The sequence below is a fragment of the Galeopterus variegatus genome, unplaced genomic scaffold (genome assembly GCF_000696425.1).
Source record: "Galeopterus variegatus unplaced genomic scaffold, G_variegatus-3.0.2 Scaffold2723, whole genome shotgun sequence".
NCBI lineage: Eukaryota > Metazoa > Chordata > Mammalia > Dermoptera > Cynocephalidae > Galeopterus > Galeopterus variegatus.
The window spans coordinates 230,487-239,702 of NW_007728834.1; the positions used below are offsets into that span (position 1 = coordinate 230,487).

The 9,216-nt window shown below is 34.4% G+C and overlaps 1 pseudogene; it reads left to right on the top strand.

Annotated features, from left to right (window-relative positions):
• The first annotated feature begins 203 nt into the window (after nt 1-203).
• On the top strand, nt 204-6,559 carry LOC103598733 (annotated as a pseudogene).
• Nucleotides 6,560-9,216: the final 2,657 nt, after the last annotated feature.

A 9,216-nucleotide genomic window follows, 5' to 3' on the forward strand; every position in this document is an offset into this window, starting at 1 on the left:
CCAGTTCAGGGTTAATTTCCCAAGGAAGAGAGGCCTCTCACTGGAGGATTTCAGAAAGATTAACCACTTTTGGGGTCTCTCACTGCTCAGCAGAGATGGGCCTTAAGTAATCCTTTGCATCTCCATCACCCAGGGGAAGTGGGGTGACAAATCTGTGAAGGGCGACGCAACATAAAGCAACACTTGTTCGGCTCCACGCAGCCATGCTCAAGGTGATCCTCATCTTCAACCACCATGGGAAGCGGCAGCTCTCTGAGTTCTACCAGCCCTACAGTGAAAATATACAACAGCAAATCATCAGGGAGACTTTCCATTTGGTATCTAAGAGAGATGAAAATGTATGTAATTTCCTAGAAAGAGGATTATTAATTGGAGGATCTGACAACAAACTGATTTATAGACATTATGCAATGTTATATTTTGTCTTTTGTGTGGATTCTTCAGAAAGTGAGCTTGGCATTTTAGATCTAATTCAAGTATTCATGGAAACATTAGACAAGTGTTTTGAAAATGTCTGTGAACTGGATTTAATTTTCCGTGTAGACAAGCAAGGTTCACAATATTCTTGCAGAAATGGTTATGAGGTAAATGGTATTGGAGACCAACATGAATGAGATTGTTACACGAATTGATGCAAAAAGAAACTGGAGAAATCTGAGGCTGGCTTAGAAGGAGCTCCAGCCCATTCTGTATCAGCTGTAAGGAATATAAATCTTCCCAAGATCCCAAGAAATATTAACATTGGTGAAATCAGTATAAAAGTGTCAAACATGCCCCTCTTTTTTTTTTTTCCTTTTTGTCTTTTTTACTGACCGGTAACGGGATTGCAACCCTCGGTGTCATGCCCGTACCGGGGACTGGCAACGGAATTGCAACCCTCGGTGTTGCGCCCGCACTGTGCTCAGCCAGTGAGCGGGAACCGGTCTCCACATGGGATCCGAACCCTCGGCGGGAGCGCTGCCGCGCTTACGAAATGGCACACTCTCCAGTGCGCCACCAGGCCGGCACAAACATGCCCTCTTTTAAAGAAAATATTTTAAATAGAATATTTAAAAGACTACTCCTAAGTAAAATCCAAGGAGAAAAGTCATCTAAGTTTCCCGTACAGTTGTTTACCCAAAATAGAGGAGAGTCTTAACTTTTGCTCTTGGATTTAAGTCAAGGTACTGTATAGAAGCTGTGTAAAGTCAGTATGAAAGTTCAATGTTGCTTTCCTTGCTCAGTGATTTTAAAGAAATTGAATAGTTACAGTGTGATTTTTGTTTTTGTTTTCTGAACTGTATTACTGTGCCACCAAAGGCATGCCTCTAGGTACTGGCTAATACAGTATTTTGAAAAGTATTTGAAATATTTCTTTCATTATGTACAACCCAAAATGTTGGTGTTTTGTATGGATTACGAACGCAGCATTACTTAATTCTTTCTGCTATGAACAAAACACACTTGTTATTTAAACAACCAAGTATGTATTACATGAAAACATTATGACATTTTTCTCTTAGTTTAAATAAACTCCAAGGTAACTGGATTTCTGAAGCTAAATAAATAAATAAATAAGTAAAAGTGAGAAAGTGTTCTGGTCTCTTCTGTTTTTTTGGAAGATATCATGTAATATTGATATTATTTCTTCTTAAATGTTTGGTAAAATTAACCAATATAATTATCTGGGCCTAAAGATTTATGTTACAAAATATATATTTTTGAATGAACATTATTTTTCTAACATCTACAGAATAGTTGGGTTATTACTTCATCTGGATAAATTCTGGTATGTTTAAAGAACAGTCTATTCTATGTAACTTGTCAAATGTGTGTTTATAAAATTTTTTCTAGCATTTAAAAATTTTCTTTTTAATATCTACAGAGTCTGTAATAATACCCCCTTTTGTTCTTTATATTAAGATGTCTTTTGCCTTATTTGTCAGCTTTAATAGAGGCTTATTAAATTTATGATCTATTTAATGAAGCAACATTGTTTCATTGAATTTCATTTTTGTTTTTCTCTTTTCAATTTTTTGAATTCTGCTGTCATGTTTATTGCTTCTTTCCTTTTGCTGCCTTGGATATTTACTCTTCTTTTTGTAGTTTAAGTAGAAGCTTAGATAATTAGAGTAATTTTCCCATAAGCATTGTTTTACTTGTGTTTCTCTCCATTTTAAAAAATAAACGTTGTGTATATTTAGTATACAACATATACATATAGTACATATATATAGTAAAATGTTTACTACAGTGAAACAAATTAACATATCTGTCATCTCACATAGTTACCTATTCCTCCCTGAACACTGTGGCAAGAGCAGGTAAAACTTACTGATTTAGTAAAAATACCAGATACATCACACTATTATTAACCATAGTCCTCATGTTGTACAGTAGATCTTTTGACTTGTTCATTCTACATGTCTGCTACTTTGTATTCTTTGACTCTACCCACCATCCCACCCTGTCCCTGGTAGTCACTGTTTTATCCTCTCTCTACACATTTAACTTTCTCTTTCTTTTAGATTCCATGTATAAGGTTATGCAATATTTTTTCTTTCTGTGTCTGGTTTATTTCACTTACAATAATATCCTTCAATTCTATTCATGTAGAGGCAAATGGTAGGATTTCCTCCTTTTTAAAGACTGAATAATATTCTACTGTAGTTTGTTTATTCATTCATTCATTGATGGTCAGCTAGGTTGTTTCCCTATTTTGGCTATCGAGAATAATGCCTGAATGAAAACAGGAGTGTAGATATCTTTATGAGTGATGATTTCATTTTCTTCAGGTATTTATTCAGAAGAGGAATTTCTGGGTCATGTGGTCGTTCTTTTTATTTCTTTAATACTGTTTTCCATAATGGCTCCATATTCCCACCAACAGTGTAAAAGTTGTCTCTTTTTTCCATATTCTCACCTATCTCTTGCCTTATTTATTTATTCTGCTGACTGGTACAGGGATGGAACACCAAACTTCAGTGTTATCAGCACCACACTCCAAGTGAGCTAAACAGACAGCCCTCTTGACTGAGTAATAGCTATTCTAACAGGTGTGAGGGGATATCTCATAGTGGTTTTGATCTGTATTACTCTGATGATTAGTAACGTCAAGCACCTTTTTATATACCTGTTGGGCATTTTAATGTCATCTTTGGAGAAATGTCTATTCATTCATTTGCCCATTTTTTAATTGGATTATATTTTTTCTTGCTATTAAGTTGTATGGGTTCTTTATAAATCTTGGATATTAACCCATTTTCTAATATGTGGTTTGCGTATTTTTCTCTCAGTTTCTATGTCACCTTTTTGTTTTATTAATTGCTTCTTTTGCTGTGCAGAAGATTTTTAGTTTGCCATAGTCCAATTTATTTATTTTTGCATTTGTAACCTGAGCTTCTGGTGTGATATCCAAAAAATCATTGCCAAGATAAATATCAAGGAGATTTCTTCCTATTTTTTCTTTTAGCAGTTATATTTTTTTCTTTTTCTAGCAGTTTTATGGTTTCAGATCTTATGTTTAGGCCTTTCATGTATTTTTGAATTGATTTTTGTGTATATTGTGAGGATGTGTCCAATTTCCTTTTTTTGCAAGTGGAAAGCCAGTTTTCCCAGCAGTATTTATTGAAAAGACTACCCTTTTCCCTCTGTATCTTTTGTTGTCCTTGCGAAGAATTAGTTGACCATATATATTTGGATTTATTTCTGGGCTCTCAATTCTGTTCCACTGGTTTATGTGAATGTTTTTGTGCCAGCATCATACTGTTTTAATTACTACAGCTCTGTAGTATGATTTTACATAAGAAGTGCGATGTTTCCAACTTTTTTCCCCTCTCAGAATCATTTTGGCTATATATGTGGTTTTTTGTGGTTCCATATAAACTTTAGGACTTTTTCCCCCCTGGGAAGAATGTACTAGTATTTCTTATCTGAAAATTTGGTATAATTAAACTGTAAAGTCATCTAGTTCTGGGTTTTTCTTTGTTAGGTGATTTTTAATGAGTACTTCAGTTTCTTTGTTTTTGGTTTATTTAGGATTTCTATTTCTTCCTGACTCAAATTTGGTAGGTTTTTTTTTTTTCCAGAATTTATTTCCTTTAGGTTATCGAATCTTTTAGTGCATAAATTTTCATAATAGTCCCTTATTTTTTATTTCTGAGGCATCTGTTATAGTGTCTCCACTTTTATTCTGATTTTATATACTTGAGTCTTCTGGGTTTTTTTTTCTCAGGCTATGTAGATGTTCATCAATTCTTTCTTTCAAAAACAAACTTTTAGTTTTATGGCTTTGTTATGATTTTTCTATTTCCTATTTATAGATAGGAAATTGTGTTTATAGATTAGCACATTGTGTTTGTAAATATTTTTGGGTACAGTTTGATGTTTTGATACAGATGTATATTGTATAATGATCAAGTCAGAGTAGTTAGTGATCACCTCTGTATTTGTCATTTCTTTGTGATGAAAATATCCAAAAGCCTCTCTTCTAAGTATTATGTAACATACAAACTTACCTCTTCACCATAGTTACTCTACTGTGTAATAGAACACCACAACTTATTCCTTCTATCTACTTGTAATTTTGTCATCATTGGCCAATGTCTCCCTATTTTCTCTTCTTGCCTTCTCTCCCTGGCCTCTGATAACAACTATTCTACTCTCTGGCTCTACAATACCATTTAATTTATTTCTGTTCTGATCTTTATTATTTTCTTATTTCTACTAACTTTGGGTTTTGTTTTACATCTTGTTCTAGTTTCTTGAGTGATAACGTTAAACTACCTATTTGGGATCTTTCTTTATTTTTTTAACATACGTATTTAAAAAAAATTTATGCCTTTTGTGTTATAAACTTCTCTCTTAGAACTATTTTTGTTGCCTCTTATTGGTTTTGGTATGTTGTTTTTCCATTGTCATTTGTCTCAAGATATTTTTTAACTTCCCTTTTGGTTTCTTCTTTAATTCATTGGTTGCTCGGAACTATGTTTTTAATTTTCACATATTTGTGAATTTCCCAAAATACCTCCTTTATTGATTTATCGTTTCATACCATTGTTGTCAAAAGCAATACCTGGTATGGTTTTATCTTCTCAAATTTGTCAAGGCCTCTTCTATGGCCTACCATCTGGCCTATATGGAGAATATTCCATGTGTCCTACAGAAAAAGATGTATTCTGCTGCTGTTGGTTGGAAAGTTCTGTATATATTTATTAAGCCCATTTTGACTAAATAGCAGTTCTATCAGTATTTTTTAAAATTTATTTTCTGCTGGTTGGCCATTCATTGTTGAATGTGGAGTATTTGAGTCTCCTAATATTATTGTATTGTTCTCTATTTCTCCCTTTATGCCTATTAACATTTGCTTTATACATTTAGGTGCTATGATGTTGGGTTCACATATATTTAGAATTGAGTCCTTTATCATTAAATAAACACTTATTTGTCTCTTGTTACAGTATTTGGTTGAAGTCTATTTTATCTGATGTAAGTAAAGATACCCTGCCTCTCTTTTGATTATTATTTTCATGAAATATTTTCTTCCAGCCCTTCATTTTCAGCCTAACTATATCTTTAAGAGGGTCTTTTGGTAGCATATAGTTGGATGTTTTTTTAATCCATCCAGCCACTCTGACTTTTGATTAGAAAATTTAATTCATTTACATTCAAAGTAACTATTGATAAGTTAGGACTTACTATGGCAATTTTGCTGTGTTTTCTGATTGTTTTGTGGATACTGTTTTCCTTTCTTTCTCTCTTGTTGTTTTTCTTTTTGATTTGGCAAGTTTCTGTAGTGCTGTTTTTATTTTTTTCTCTTATTGTTTTTGTATCTACTGTAGCTTTTTGCTTTGTGATTATGATGAGACTTACATAAAATATCTTCTAACAAATGATTTTATGCTGATAAAAAAACCTTAAGTTCAGTCACATACAATATCTTTAGACTTTTACTTTCCCTATTAACTTATATTTTTGATCTCATATTTTTGATATCACAATTTACATATATATGTGAAGATATGTATATACACACACACATACACTTACAGAAGTTTATTTGGCTCTTGTTTCTAGAGGCTGCCAAGTCCAAAAACATGGCACCAGCATCTGGCAAGGACCTTTGTGCTGCATCATCCCCTGACGGAAGGGCAAAGAGAATGTAAGAATGAGAACTACATCTTTTATGTTATGTATTTCTTAGCAAGTTATTGTAGCTATCACCTATTTTTGACTGTTTCAAATTTTAACCTTCTTACTAGAAGCCAAACTCATTTACAGAGCATGTTAACTGAATTGGAATATTCTCAGTCCGACTATATACTTACCTTCACCAGTGAATTTTATATTTTCATGTTTTTATGTTAGTAATTAACATCCATCTGTTGTTACTAAAAACTCCCTTTGACATTATTCGTAAGACAGATCTAATGGTGATAAGTTATCTTAATTTTGCTTGTCTGGTAAAGACCTTATTCCTTTTTCCATTTATGAAGGACAGCTTTTTTTTTTTTTTTTTTTTTTTAGAAAGAAGAAAATTAAAGATGAGGATGATGCCATCTCCCATATTGCATATGGGTGATTTTACAGTTTGCACTTGAATTTGAACAAGCTGTAATGGAAGCCGTGACTTCAGGAGGAAGTGACATTATGCTTAAGGTAAAAAGTGCAAACACTTGCTTAAAAGTTAAAGGATCCAGGACATGGCTTTTAAAGAGAAGGGAATATTGGTTTATGAAAGGAGAAGAAAAAGCAATCATGAAGTGAGAATATGGGAGAGGGAACGTAAGCAGATATAAAATTTCTTGAGTGATAGCCTGGTTTACCAGAACTACATAGTGTTTAAGATTAACCTATTAATAGGGATTTTGATGAAATTAATTTCCAGCTATCTCCAGGTCTAATGGGAGTAGAAGTAGTCACCTCTGATCTATAGGAATCTGCTTCTGAGAGAATATTTGGACAGCTTTTTTGAGTATAGTATCTTAGCTGGAATTTTTTTGTTTTGTTTTGTTTTTCTTTCAGCCCTTTCAATATACCATCTTTCTGTCTCCTAGCATGCAGGATTTCTGCTGAGAAATTCACTGATAGTCTAATGTGATTTCCCTTTTTTGTGAGTAAATGCTTTTCTTTTGCTGATGTAAAAATTCTCCCTTTGTCTTTGACTATTGATGGTTAATTATAATTTCCTTCAAAGATATTGTCTTCAGGGTGAATGTGTCTGGGACTTTTGAGCTTCACAGGTCTGCATGTCTATATCTCTTCTAAGATTTCAGAAATTTTCAACAATGTTTAATTAAAATTTTTCTATCCATATAGTTGTCTTTTCTCCTTCCAGACTTCCATAATGCAAATATATGGCTGCTAAAGGATGTCTCTTAAGTTCTGTAGGTGTTCTTCATTCTTTTTCACTATTATTTCTTATTTATGTATGTATTTATTTTTGCTTTGACTGGTTAATTTTAAAAGACCTGTCATTAATTTCAGAGATCATTTCTTCTACTTGATCTAGTCTGCTATTGAACCTCTCAATTGTATTTTGTATTTCATTCATCAAATTCTTCAATTCCAAGATTTGTTTGGTTATTTTTTTATGGTATTTTTCTCTTTGTTGTATTTCTCATTCAAATTATAAACTGTTTTCCTGATTTCATTGGTTCCTCTGTATGCATTATTTTGTATCTTTCTGATTTCTTTTATGATCATAATTCTGAATTTCTTTTCACATTATTTGTATATTTTCATTTATTTGGGTCAGTTACTGGAGAATTATTGTTTCTTGTGTGATGTCATGTTTTCTTACTTTTTCATGTTTTGTGTGTCCCTCCATTGATATCTACATATCTGATAGAACAGTCACACCTTCCAAATTAATAGAGTGGCTTTCTTAAAGAAACACCTTCAGATGCAGTAGTTAGTTGAGCAGGATGTGTTAACTCTAGTGCAGGGTGGTTATGGTAGTGCAGTCTCCATTTAGCTTCTTCAGCTGTGATTAATATCAGCAATAATTGGTTGCCTCAGTGGCTCTGGCTGCAGGAGTTTATGGTAGCAACAATGACAGCATGCATTGTTATGATCTTCAGGGGAAAGGACTTTTGGGAACCTCCTGTTTTCATTTCCCACATAATGGGGAGACTTAGACTATGGCATTCCTCTTGATGTCAGGCATAACACAACTGCAAGCAGCTGCTGTGGTGCTGGGCCCCTGGTGCAGGTGCTGAGAGTGCTCATGGAGCTAAGACCTTGGGCTCGGGATCTTATAAACCTATTCTGACACTTGGGCCTTAGGGTGCAGGTTCACATTTTGTGGCAGGGTTGGATGCAGATTTCCCCCAGTACTTGGGCCTGTGACTTTGAAGTCTCCTAGCAGCTTGGGCCCTTTGGGCCAGGTCCTTGCTGTAACTCTGACCCTGGCAATTAGGACACAGCAGTGATTTCACTTATTATGTCAAAACAATAAAACTGAACTTAAAATGTCACATGTGGAATGTAATTTTGTTACTTAATAAAATGACAAGGGATTGTCTTTATTATGCAATCACACTGTAAATGTAATAAAAGAACACAGCATCCATAGAATTTTGATTCTTATCAAAATATTCCAAACTTAACAAATATAGCCCAGAAATATTAGAAAATTTAAAATAAAGTATCTCAGGGCTGGCCAGTTAGCTCAGTTGGTTACAATACACACTTGTAACACTAACAGCATAGGTTCAGATCTCCCTATTGGCCAGTCACAAAAAATAAAAAATAAAAATAAATAAAGTACAATGTTTCATTACTACAGAATACCTTCACACACACACACACACACAAACTGAAGAGTCAGTGACAGTAATTTTCCACATGGCTCATTTGTCTTCCACATAAGGAAAGAAATTTGACAATAGTGAGTTAATTAAATCTTGCTTGATTGCAATAGCTGAAGAAATGTTTCAGGGAAAATAAACTTGCTTGGGGCTGGCCCGGTGGCGCACTGCTACAGTGCGCTGCTTGGGAGTGCGGCGGCGCTCCCGCCCGAGGGTTCGGATCCCACATACAGACCGGTTCCCGCTCACTGGCTGAGCGAGGTGTGGGCGCAACACCAAGGGTTGCGATCCCGTTGCCGGTCCCGGTCTGGTACGGGCGCGACACTGAGGGTTGCGATCCATTGCCAGACACGAAAAAAGACAAAAAGGAAAAAAAAAAAAAAGAAAAGAAACTTGCTTAAGATAATTACCCTTTTGGCAAGAGCAG